General features: G+C 39.5%; 1 protein-coding gene across 4 annotated transcripts in view; it reads left to right on the top strand.

Annotated features, from left to right (window-relative positions):
• The window catches only part of R3HDM1 (R3H domain containing 1), an 87,267-nt gene that overhangs the window by 7,808 nt on the left and 65,813 nt on the right, over positions 1-13,646 (top strand). The window contains exon 1 of one of the 4 annotated variants that reach the window (XM_063116597.1): positions 2,565-2,744. The exons of the other annotated variants lie outside the window; for them this stretch is intronic. The gene's annotated coding sequence lies outside the window, so the exon portion shown is untranslated. Of the gene's footprint in view, positions 1-2,564; positions 2,745-13,646 lie in introns of those variants that run through there. 4 annotated transcript variants of the gene reach the window in all.

Raw genomic sequence — 13,646 nt, 5'->3', positions numbered from 1 at the left:
AATAAACAGCTGCCAAAATGCATCTTAGATTAGAGATCTGTCTAAACCAAAACAGTTTGATTAAAATATGGGTGTTGGTGATAAGATAAAATATTGTCCCAGATTAAGGGATATTTGGACACTTCCCTCAACCCCTATTGGTAAGTGGATACTGCCTTAGAAATGTGGATCTTGTTTATTATTGTTAAAACTAGAAATAAAGCTTACAGTAGGGCCACATGTGTTCAAATCAATCTTTGTTTCTTTTGTTTTTAGAAATTGAGTATGGTTAATACATTGTAGACAATTGACTGATACCTCTGCTATTTTTTATATTTGTGTTTTTGGTAAATTGTTGTACTACTGAAAACATCATTTTAAAAAAAACAGACAATTTGTCTTCTGCACTGGAAAAGTAGGTTAATTTATCTCAAATTGCATAACTTTGAGAAGAAGGAAGCAAATACTTTAAAACAAAGGCTGTGTGTGTATATTGTGTGATTTATTCCTCCCAGCTTGTTTTCCTCAGTCTTGTATAATTGAAGGAATACTATTTTTTTTAAAAAAATATTGTAACTTGAAGCTTGTTGCAAATCTTGGCCATGAATACCTTTACATCAATTTTCAAGTTTGCTGTTTCTAAATTTAAACTGGAGCTTCGAAGTACATATTCTCTTGGGAAGCTCTTGTCCACATCGTCATGCATATCTTGCTGTGCAGTTTTGAGGGACAAGCACACTGGCATATAGTAAATGATGGGTGATACCTAACATTCTGCGAGTGTACCTCTGCTCACAGAATGGGACTTCTTTTCCACCACCCAAATCTGTTCTGGAGGGTCCCTCATCTCTGTGGAGTAGATTTGAGGGGCATGCAAGTGGGGAGGGGGGGGAATCCATTTTGCCAGCAATATCTGTTCTGGTAGTGGGCTGACACAGTTGGTTACAGTCCTGTGCATAAGAGGGAAGAGAATAAATTTGAGGTTGTTCAGAATAAACCATATCACGAATTGTCTACTAATATAACTAATTGAGATATTGAGATACTAAGCATTCAACAACTGGTTGTGCACTGTTGCCTTCCTGGCTACTTACTTGTTATCTCCATGCACTTTAGAATGGTTGGAAATAGCAAGACATAGGTAAGAGGAGAAGAGCTTCAGATCTGTATGTGTAACTTTTTTAAATTTTAATTTTCTTCCTCCATCCTGCTATGCACTTCCATCAGTCAAGGAGCAAAATTAAGCTTAAGAACCCGGAGCAACTCACATAAAAAAACATAACCTGTTGTAATTTTGTACACCCCAGAGAAGGGTGAGGATAACCATAGTAACTCAAGACTTCTAATATCTTACCAAAAAACCCAACTTGTCTGTGAGTTGTGCCTGAAGGGTGCCTTTGTGGAGAGGCAGTTTTGCATGTACGGCTCAGAAATTCTTTGTTACTCTCATGTTCAGAGCTGAACCTTGGCATTGACAATCGGTTCCAAGGCTGGTCTGGTTTCATGGTTCTTTGGATCATAATTTCTTTGAATGCTTAAATGTAAACATCTGTTTTGAATGTGTTTTTCTAAGATATAGATGGAAAAGTTCTTAATTCTCTCCAACAAGTGATTCTTTTGTTTTTCTACATCTAGTATATTCTGCAGCTCTGATAGACGAATGTAGTGTGCTTGATACTGCAAAAATAAAATCTTTTCACTGCCAGTTTCATAGGATCACCGGAGCAATTGTTAGCTGATTAATCAAACTGACTGCTTGGGTTTTAAGACTGGCTACGGTATTTTTCAAGTCTTGTGCTTTTACAAAAGTAAGAAACTGCATTGATGGCATGCAACAAAGATAGCTGTTTTTGTCAATGTATATTCGGGTGAAAAAACAATAAATATTTATTCAAAAATAAAATAACTATGCTATACTCCTTGGCTTTAAGGTTAGGAGACAGAAAAACAGATCCTATGCAGCAGAGGTGGGGGAATGGGGAGGAAAAGGAGACGAATGGAATGCTATTGGAACGTCCCAAATTTCTACTAGCCAAGACTCACAAGCGTATGTCCTATTGTAGTGATGTGTATTAAGAAAAAAGCTGACAGAACCTAGCATAAGAGATTCCTGTTTTTAATACCTAAAATTTTCAAAATACAAAATGAAGTACTGTTTTCTAACAGTTTAAGGCAGTTGTTGGCATGAAGAGGGATTTTATAAATGCTTACCTTTTACATCACTGTATGACTTTAATAGAAAAAAGGTAAAATAGCATTATTTTTAGACCTTAAATTTAATGCATTTTCTTGTCAGTTTCAATTATTTTGGGTGTGATTAGAAGGGGATAAAGAATGCTGTAGTTTTATTGGTGTGTGTGTGTGTTGAATCTGAAGTGGAGAGTGATATAAAAAAAATCCCTACAGCCTTTTAATAGCATGCTTACAGTTTTATAGGACATTTGCATTGCTTGCTGCTGAATTGCTAATGAAGAGCCCAATATAGCTTCTGATGCATTTCACTTTTTCTCTGTTGAGACTGGTTAAGGTGTTGCTGACATCACAACATACTGCTGTTGATTTTCTATTGTGGCTGAGGCTTCAGCAAGTGCCTTAACTAACTGCCTCAGCATCTACCTGCCAAATGTCTGAATAATCAACAGTACATCTGTTTAAGAACAAGGCTCTTCTTCAAAGGAGCCCTACAGAATCTTAGAAAACAGGTATTATGGAAACAATACTTCCAGCAACTTTATTCCATGTCACTACATACCAGCAGGATGAAGGTATGTTAATTCTTCAGTACCTAGTTCAGTTGGAGAAAGATCACATCTATTTAGAGTAGTGTCAGTGTTTTGGCAAATTTCTTCGTAGTGTGGGAAACACCTTGCTGGAATATATTGGTTATGGATATGCATAGTTTCGTTATTCCTGTCCATATACACTCTTATCATGTTGGAGGACATTCTAATGGATTATTGTTAATACATTATGCCTGAATAGAGCCAGAGGTTGTTTGGTTTTTTAATTGTTCCTTTCCTCTGGGAAGAAGACATAGTAAATGAACTGTAAAAAGCTGTTCATTTGGCTTATTTCTTTTTATGAAATTCTCAAGGTAGTCAGTTTGATTTGAAAATCTACGCATTGTTGAAAATTATTTTTTTAAATGGTGTGCATTTGAATAGGTCCTGTCTTGACATGCTGTGTTACGCTATAAAGAAATTATAAGATGACATTTTATACATGTTTATTTGGAAGTAATTCATATTGAGTTCACGGACTTTATATTCAAAGTGTGTGTAAGATTGCAAGCTAAGATTGCAGTCTTATGCACACTTACCTTGGTACAAGCTGCATTGAAAACTATGAGATCTGCTTCTGAGTAGAGATGTCTAGGGCTGCATTGTAAGTCTGTTCATGCTAGGCATTAGTCTCATTTTTGTGATAGTGCAACAAAATCGAAGTAGGAAAATGTTCTGGGGAAAACTAGGAACTGTTGATCTACTAACAATAAATTGTGCAGTTTTCATTTTTTAATTAGTACAAAGCTCAGAAATATTATTGTTGTCATTCAGGGCAAGAAACAGCAGAAAAAATGTTTGGTAATCCTTTAAACATTTTGACTGTTTTAAATTATGCACCTTTATTCCATAAAATTGTCCAATGCAGGTCTAAAGAATATGATGCTGATGTAAAGGAACTTTGCAACTGTCTAGGTCATATCCAGTTCCAAAATATTTTTGCCCTATAGTGCAGCCAGTTCCCAATGTAATCAATTTTGGGAAGACCAAACCCATCAGTATTACTATGTGCTTAGATGTACATGCTGTTTCCCTTTTGATTTCTTACAACTCATACAGATTTAGTTGCTGATGGCTAGGAACAGATTAATGGGTTTAAGTTACAATTAGATTCAAAGATGTGTTTTAAAAAATATCTTGGATATTTTATTAAATGTATGTGTATATTAATGGGGGGAAATCTAATTATACCCCCATAAAGAGAGTGTCCATTTTCCTGAATGAAAATGTTGTATTGATCAGTCATAAATGAGATGGTTAAATATTGATAATAGAAAGAAAGGATGATGTTGGCATATGTGATAAAATAGTGATTCGTCTGTCATAAGCTACAAAAATTCTAACCCAAGTTTCAAGTCTCTTGAAGTGTTCTACATTTAAATTGCAAAGTCATTTTGCTAATAGGTATCCTCTCTCTTTTAGATCCCTATACTATCTAAATTAAATGTTTTTTAATATATGAAAGTGGTATGTTTTTGTGTCAGTCTTAGCAACTGAAATTGATACATGGAGGAGGGGGGAACATGATAAATATTTAAGAACATATCTTGTACGTAACTATAGTAATATCCAAAAGTATGTTCAAAACAGTGTTACAATACTAAAATGTGAGACAAATACTTATATATGGGAAACCATCTAGTTGAACAACTAATCCAGGTGTTAAGTCTACGATGTCACCTTGCACTTGTCTTTCTTTAATCTTAGAATATTAGCTGAGGCAACTCATCCTTTTCCCTGAATTGTTTTAATTGTTCTGTTGTTCGATAAGAACATAAGTGCCACGCTAGATCAGACCGAGGGTCCATCTAGTCCAGCACTCTGTTCACACAGTGGCCAACCAGCCATCGGCCGGGGACCAACGAAGCATGACATGGTGCAACAGCACCCTCCCACCCCTGTTCCCAAGCAACTGGTTCACACAGGCTTACTGTCTCGGATGCTGGAGGTAGCACAAAGCCATCAGGGCTAGTAGCCATTGATAGCCTTCTCCTCCAGGAATTTAAACAACCGCCTTTTAAATTGGTGGCCATCATTACATCTTGTGGTAGTGAATTCCATAATAAAGATGTTGATGTTAAAATATTGATGTTAAAAATTACGTTATTGGGTTGTACTTTTGATATATGGGTTTTAATACTTGAATAAGCAAAGTGGAAGGAAAGGTTGTTCCTGTTCTAACTTGGGAGGATAGATTAGGGTTGGCTGTGTTTTAGCCCAAAATATGTTTTGCAGGGGAGGGGGAAGAATGGGTGGAATCCAACTAGTTATCCTCCACTGTCATAAGGGTTCTGTCAGTGGAACGGGGAGAGGGACCATTCTTCCTCTCACCTGCAGACCCCCATGCCTATGAAGGGGATTTCTACTGATGGAAGCCTGCTGTTGGTGGAGAGACATTAGTTGGCTTTCACCTAAAATGTCAATAACACCTTCAGGCGGCTTTAGATTTTCTTACTAATAGAAGGTATCAGAAGACTCTGTATAAGCATCTTTAAGAATTTCGTCTCATGAATCCCAGCTGAGTGCCATTAGACGCTCATAAATCTGAACATTGGTATACCTTAGAATTCCTGTTAAAAAACCTTGGGCATTCTCTTATATGTGTCTCTTGTAAACTAGGCTTTCTCTTGTTTTATGGCACTAAGAATTAAAAGATATATTAAATATTGGAAAAAAATATAGTAGCTGCCATTCATGAATCAATGTTTTTAATTCTACACAAGAAAAACAAGATTTGGGAGAAAATCTCCATCCTTGCCCAGCCATGGACTTAAAAGGTGATATTGAGCAAACCTCTTTTTAAGCTTTGTTCCTAAATAATTAAAATCGAGATTACAATGAACAATATAAAATTTGTGAAACGCTTAGATATGGTGGTGGCAGTGATGGTGACAATAAAGAAAAAATAATGGAAACAGCAGGCAGACCTTTAGAATAAGTGCCATTTCATCCATTAGAGAGAGAAAGACCTGTCTTTGCTGTTCCACCATGGGTTGGCTAAGCTTTTCTGTTCAGAGACCATTAACATATATGGAGACCCACATATTTGGAAACTTGGCCAATTGCAGTACCTCTGGACATGTGTAACACATGTTTTCAGATGCACAAATGGTCTTCAAATATTATAGAAAAAGATGCTGATGCTATATTGTGTGAAGAAGTCTTTATAGTAAGCAGTTCAGAAACATGTGGCTTCATGAAGCACACTGGAAGTTCTGTGCAATACTGTGCTGACAGTTTTGTAAGAACTGCAGGTAAAATATTATGAAACTGTAAGAGCAGTATTATTATATTATCACATTTATTTATATTCCGACATTTTCCCAATACTGGGCCTCAGTATTGCTTAGAATAAAATAGAACAAGGACATGTGTGGTTCCCCTGCTGCTCGCCCCTTCTCCCCTGGATAGTAAAGCAGATACCATACTTACTGTCATAATGTGGAGCTAAGAAATTGTTAAAAGCAGCTGTAGAAATTCCTTTTACCTGCATAACTACAGCTACAATGGATGGTAAATGGCATCTCATTTGTTCTTGTTCCCTGTGTAAAAGACACTGAGGAGTTGTTGTTTTTAAACACACACACACACACACACACACACACAACCTTAGGCTTGTGAGGGTGACACATGTCCTCCTAGGCCTAATTTGCACTACTTTCGAGCAGACTAATTCATACTTTTCTCTTCTAACCCCCTTCAAAATTCTGTATATCTGAGTCTTTTAAGGCTGTTATTTAAAAACATATTTCTTTTAATTTACAAACACATATATTTCTGTGTACCTATAGAGTTCCTATGGCAGGTAGAATTTATTTATTTATTTATTAAATTTTTATGCCGCCCAATAGCCAAAGCTCTCCGGGTGGTTCACAAAAATTAAAACCATAATAAAACAACAAACAGGTTAAAAACACAAATACAAAATACAGTATAAAAAGCACAAACAGGATAAAACCACGCAGCAAAATTGATGTATGATTAAAATATAGAGTTAGAACAGTAAAATTTAAATTTAAGTTAAAATTAAGTGTTAAAATATTGAGAGAATAAAAAAGGTCTTCAGCTGGCGACGAAAAGAGTACAGTGTAGGCGCCAGATGGACCTCTCTGGGAGCTCATTCCGCAGCCAGGGTGCCACAGCAGAGAAAGCCCTCCTCCTAGTAGCCACGACTAACTTATTTTTGGGTGGCCCTGTTTCACTTCTAAACAGATAGAGAACTCAGGGGGTTGAATGCCTGTAAGTAACTATGCAAAAGGAAGTAAAAACATTAGATACAAATGTTCCTCTTTGCTTTTTCTAGAAAATGTTATTTATAGTGCAATGAATAATTAGATTTTTAGCATTTTCCTGTTCCTGTTTCCATGGTTACTGCTTTGGACTATGGTGAGGCATTTGGGAGAGTAGCAAACAATCTTACCTAAGCTTTGCAGCTAATTAGGGAATAGATTGGTATTAATGGTACTCAAGGACCTACCAATCAAATGGTAAGTAAAATTAAAGCATCTTTCCTACTCAAAAGAGAGCTGGTTTTGTAGTTAGACTTCATGTACTAAGCCTGCATAAACATGATTGCAGAAATTGCTCTACCAATCATATTAATTGTACCTTTGGTTGACGCATAAGTGTAATAGTAACAACTGCATTTTTGTTGTAAATTATGCAGCAGCATCAACTTGGTTTCTTGATGCATATGGGTATGAAACAGTCAGATATAAAAGATACATGTGTGGGAAACTGAGAGAGCCATTTCAGGCTATTTTGACTCCAAGGCCTCAGAGGAAGGCAACTTGATTTACTTCAAGGCTTCTTCAATACTAGGAATATACTAAGTCAGACCACTGGTCCATCTAGCCCAGTATTGTTGACAATAACTGGCAGCAGTTCTCTACAGTTTCAAGCCAGAATTTTTCCAGCCCTATCTGGAAATTCCAGGTACTTTGCAAACTAGGCAATGACCTCGTTTACGCGTCAAGGAAGCAAATTGTGGATTAATTAACCCAGGATGTGCCGTGGTGAGTGTTTGACGTGTTTCATGCCCATTTTGAATATTTACCAAAATCAGGGGTTGTTACATGACATCTGAATCCGTACACGAGAAGCTAATCATGGCTTAACTATAGGTTAATCAGTAGTTAACCTAACTACTTATTGTAGATTAACTGTGAGTTGTGTAACCTATGGTGTCCGGGTTTGGATATCATGTAGCAATCCCCAGTCAGAGAGGCTGAATATTCAAAAAAGCTGCAGAACCTGCCTTGCACATACTGCAGCAAATTGTGGGTAAATTAACTCATGATTTGCTGGTGTTGTGTGTTAACAGGCCCAATACGACAAATTCTCTGCCCTAAATAAGGCCTTTGATAGATTTGATGACTTTTCTTTTTTCTCTGTAAAAATGTCCAACAACTGGTATTCACACCATAAAAGCACGTTTTACGTATATCCTTTTTCCTAGACTGCAGGTCAGCTTGTTTATTTCATTTAGAGTGCAAAACCTGGTTTCTGTGGCATGTTTTGCTCCAGTAAAAATGAAGGAGTTGTGGATTGAAAAATGTGGATTGAATTAATTAAAGTCTAAAGTCTCCAGACCTTTAAGAGGGTTATATCTCCCTCTCCTCAACCTACGAAGTAGTGATGCTGTTAAATAAGTGTATGTTCAAACAACACACGGTCATCCATAACCCTTCTTAGTCTGACTTGGGAGATAGGGCAATGTTAATTTCCAAAAAGAAAGAAGAGCTTTCTTCCAGGACTTCCAAATATCTTCCGGTACTCCATGTGCCTTCTGTGCCTTTTTTCATTAGGGGGGGGGGGCGTTATTGGAGGAAGCTGGTGTGCTTTTCTGTCTAATGTGTCTAGACGGTTTAATGTTCCCCCATGTAATATATTCTGCTTCTGATGCATTTTAGTACAGGGATAACAATAGTGCAGTATTTTTCTTGGCATGATGACTCATGGATCCTTATACGGCTTTGAAAGATAATTTCTTAAATGCTGTGGTAAACTACAATTATCAAATTGAAAATAGTATGGCACTTAAGGCGATGGATAGTAATTCAGCCTCTTCCAGGTTATGTGGGATTTATTTTGGAAAACATGCACACAGAATGTTACGGTTTGTTATGTAGGCACAGAGGGCGAAGTTAATCATTGCTTTAAAGCAGACACAACCATGGGACTGGGGCATAATTTAAGTCCTCAGCCCTGTGCCTGAGTATTTACAGCCCCCGATGGAATTTTAAGTAGGCACTGGATTGCAGTCAGCCTTTGCCTGGGTTCTTCAGTGTGTTGATGTCTCTTCAAATTTGGAGCACCTAAATACACCAGTGTCACTCCGTACGCTAGTACCCTACCACAGCCTGTTGCCCTCCAGAAGGTTTGGTCTCCCCACATTCCTGTCCATTGACTGTGCTGCCTGGGTCTGATGGAAGTTGTAGTCCAATGCATCTGGACATCACCAGGATGCGGAAGGCTGCTGTATGAGCTCACATTTGAGAATAGACCTGGTGCCATCTTATTAAAGCTGAAGCAGAGAAAGATAGAGCAAGCCAGCCTGCCTGACAAACTTGTTAGTATTACTTATTTATTACATTTATATCTCGCCTTTTTTCCTCCAAGGAACCCAAGGCGGCATACATAATAATCCTCTTCTCCATGTTATTCTCACAACAACAACCATGTGAGGTAGGTTTGGCTGAGAGTCTGACTGGCCCAAAGTCACCCAGTGGGTTTCCATGGCTGAGTAGGAACTAGAACCCGGATCTCCTGACTCCCAGTCCAACACATTAGCCACTACACCACACTGACATTGCAGGGAGAACTTGAAGACTGAGGATTTTGGAGGATGAGGTGGCTTGCTTCTTTGAAGTATTAAATCAGCCTTTCTTTGGGGTAAAAAGAAGCTATGACATTTTTATGATGAAGTTGTTGAATTGCATTTTGGAAAGTACATGTAGAACAGAGGTAGTAGTTTAGTGAGTGAGAGGTGGACTCTGAAAAAATGGGTTACAGTATGCAGCCTGTTTTGAGAGATTACAGTTCTGAGTCACTAAATTAAGTCACTCTGTGAAGTTCTTTGTTTTGTTTATGATGCTGTGAAATTAAAAAGTAAAACTTATGTAATTGACAAATGGATACAGTTGTTTATGTGTATATGGTTGAAATCCTAATCCTGTGCATGTTAGTTCAGAAGTAATACTGTTCAGTGGAATTTATTCCCAAGTAAATGTGCATCAGTTTGGGATTTTAATCATACATACAAACATAATTGTATTAAGCGTACTTGGATTACTAAATAACAAATGCTTTTATGTACTTGAAGCAGCAGTATGGCCCTCTTCAGTTAATAAAGGTAAAAACACCTGTGTTGACTCCCTATTTTGAAAGGAGGTCACACAAACTGGATAGATATTTTAGTGGTTTATAATGATCAGAATTCTGACTTCTTGGACGTTCAGTTGAGCAGGTGCCAATCCATATATTTCAGACGTTGGAAGAATTTTACTGCCCTCTACTGGACTTCTAGTCTTTGCTTCTCTTTGTGTAGCAGTTGTAGTTCTTTGCCTCTGTTTGTACGGATCCTTTAGTACATCTCAATATAACATTGCAACTCAAAAGTTGGTCTTCAATATTTCCAAATATAAAGCCTTCTGCCATTTAGTTGGTCCTATGTTCATCAGACCTAACACATTTTGCTGCTTTCAAGTCTTACTGCAATCCAGCTGTGGAAAGACATCAAAATTCCCAGTGGCCTTGACCTATCATAAGGCATACTGCTTCCTTCTGTGCAGAAAAGTGACGTAGGAAATCCATGCAAGGCATAGTTAAAATGCCACATTACTGTTTTTATGGAAACCGTGTGAAATGGGTCTCTTGCAGTCTGTGATTTAGACTGGATTTGCATATGCATTCGAATGAGATGGCAGAATGGAGGACACCATCTCAGACTACAAACGGGAATCATGTTTTTAAATGCTCTCTCACTCCTACCCTGCTGACATAAACTAGAATTCTAAAGGGAGAGGGTCTAGTCCCCAGTCCTTTGTCTGTTGTTGCCTATTCAGTTTTTCACTTGAAAAAAACATTAATATATGCAATTCCTTCCTGTCCTTTGAACTGATGCAAACTGTTCTATTATCTCATTGTGCTATGTGTATAGATGAGGCTGCTCTGAAATGCCAGACGTCCCTTATCGTGATTTAATAGTGGATGTGGTGTCAGATCTGGCATGCATAACAGATCTGGATGGGTGAGCAGGGAGGAGTTAGTTTCTCCCAGCTGTGCCCACTGGGGTACTTGGTCCAGCATCAGAGTACATTTGAGGTCTGGGGAGAGGGGGTTGTTGTGGTCAATGACAAGGTGCTTGGACAGGTTCGTGTAACTGCTTTTGCATTGAATCCTTTCCTCTCTTGGCCTATAAAAACTGGCAGGAAGGGAACAGCAAGCTGGGCCAGGGAGCTAATCAATGCCTCCTTGCAATGAGGGAGTAGTCCTAGACTGCCGGAAAGGGGTGGTGGTGAGACTACTCCTGAGGAAACCCTCCCTGAAACCAGAAAGTCTTAATAACTTTAGGCTGGTGGCAAATGTTCCATTCCTGGGCAAGGTCCTTGAGTGGGTTGTTGCCAGCCAGCTCTTGGATGAGACCGACTACTTGGATCCATTTCAGCTGGGGTTCAGGCTGGGTTTTGGCATAGAAACAGTCTTGGTTGCCCTGTATGATGACTGATGTCAGAAAAGAGACAGGGGGCATGTGATCTTGTTGATTCTCCTTGATCTCTCAGTAGTTTTCACAACTATTGAGCATGGTATCTTTCTGGGATTATTGTCTTGAGATGGGAGTGGGAGGTACTGCATTGCAATGGTTTTGTTCCTACTTGGATGGTCAGCTCCAGAATGTGGTGCTTAGGGAATATTGCTTAGCTCCCTGGATTCTTCAGTGTAGCGTTCTGCAAGTGTCAGTTTTTGTTCCCCATGATATTTAACAACTACATGAAACAGTTGAGTGTGGTCATCCAGAGTTTTGACTGCTTTATCAGCAGCTCAATTTCTCCTTTTCATCTCTACCAGGTGAGGCTGTGTATGTGCTAGATTGGTACCTGTCTGCTGTGGTGGAATCGCTTGGTTTGACTCAGCAATTCCCCGGCCGGAGAAGGGGGGGGTCTGACTCAGCCAGCCCAGGCACACGCCCCTTCACTGCCGCTTGTTAACCCTTTGTAGTCTAGGTTCTCAAGGAAGCAACAGCACACTCCAGAGATAGGGTTCAAACACTTTTATTCTTCACACTACACACTTCCGTAAGGGTCCACACATTAAGGTAAACACGTAAGAGGTTTGGGGAAAAACACGGACAAAGGAATGACACACTTAGGACAGCAGGGACTAATACCTCCCCCTCCCCCTTTACACGCTCAAGCCAATGAAATTCACACTCTCTCCCCACTTTACCACCCACCAGCCGTAACTCCGGCAAGGTCCCTTGCCCACTTGTACCCAAACCTAGACTAAAACATAACAAACATTTAACTCTGTGACTCAAGCTCTTTGTTGCTCACTCCGACTTGGCTTTATGCCACTCAAATTAAGACTCCTTCCCTCAGCGGCCGCGTGGAGCCTCCTCCATCCAGCCGGCCCGGCCTGGATTCTCTGACTCACCATGCACACACTGGACAACCACAGGAAGGAGACTGGACCCTTAGGTGCCTAGGCTTTTTATCCCTTTCTGGGACCCCCTTGTCACCAGACCCACCTTGACCAATAGAAACTCCATAGCAATCCACACCTCTCCCAAAGGGAGGGGGGAATGCTCCCAGACATTGCACAGCTGCAACTTGTTCCTCTCCCTCCGGTACCAGCCTGGGAAGGCGTTATCAGATGCCAGGCACTTCTCGCCCAGCACGGCCTTGGCATTTCACTTGCTACTCCCTTTTCATACACAAAGAAACCCCTTTCCCTCTTCCTTGGATGAAGCAAAAGATGTTCTCTTAAAGGAACCATGGGCTAAGCCCATGACATCTGTGACAATGGATGAGGGCTAATGAACTTAAATGGATGTGGGCTAATGAACTCAAATGGATGAGGGCTAATAAAGCTCAATGCAGACAAGACTGAGATGATGTTCTGACCAAATAGTTGGTGTTCATCTTGTTTTGAATGGGTTTATACTCCCTATGAAGGAGCAGGTTTATAACTTGGGGCTTCTCCTGGAGTCATCTTTGTCATCTGAGGCTCAAGTAGCATTAGTGGCATGGAGTGCCTTCTACCAACTTTGGTTGGTGGCCCAGCTATGCCACTATCTGAACAGGGATAACCTGCATTCCATTGTCTGTGCTCTGATAACCTCCAGGTTAGATTGCTCCAATGTACTCTACAAGGGGCTGTCTTTGAAGATGGTTCAGAAGCTGCAGCTTGTGCAAAATGCAGTGGGCACTTTGATAACATGAACAAGAAGGTTCAAACATATAATACCAATACTAGCCTGCTTGCACTGGATATCTGTATGTTTCCAAGGTGCTGGTTTTGACCTATATAGTTTTACACTGCTCAGGACCGAAATACCTAACAGAGCACCTCTCCCGGCATAAACCTTCCCATATACTATGCTCATCATCTAAGGCCCTCCTCCAAGGGAGGCTTGGAAGGTGCCAACAAGGGAAAGGGCCTTCTCAGTGATGGCCCCCAATTATGGAACAATCTCCCCATTGAGGCCTGCCTGGTGCCAACATTTATTTATTTATTTGTTACATTTATAAACCGCCCCATAGCCTAAGCTCTCTGGGCGGTTTACAAAATTTTAAAACAGTAAACATTAAAAGTATACAAAATTTAAAAACATAAAAACAACATTATCCATTTAAAAACAACAGTTCTGAGGCTCTGTTAAAAAAC

The sequence above is a fragment of the Elgaria multicarinata genome, chromosome 2, assembly GCF_023053635.1.
Source record: "Elgaria multicarinata webbii isolate HBS135686 ecotype San Diego chromosome 2, rElgMul1.1.pri, whole genome shotgun sequence".
Lineage (NCBI taxonomy): Eukaryota > Metazoa > Chordata > Lepidosauria > Squamata > Anguidae > Elgaria > Elgaria multicarinata.
Note: the sequence above shows the minus strand (reverse complement) of the source record. Positions and strands in the feature narration are given on the sequence as shown.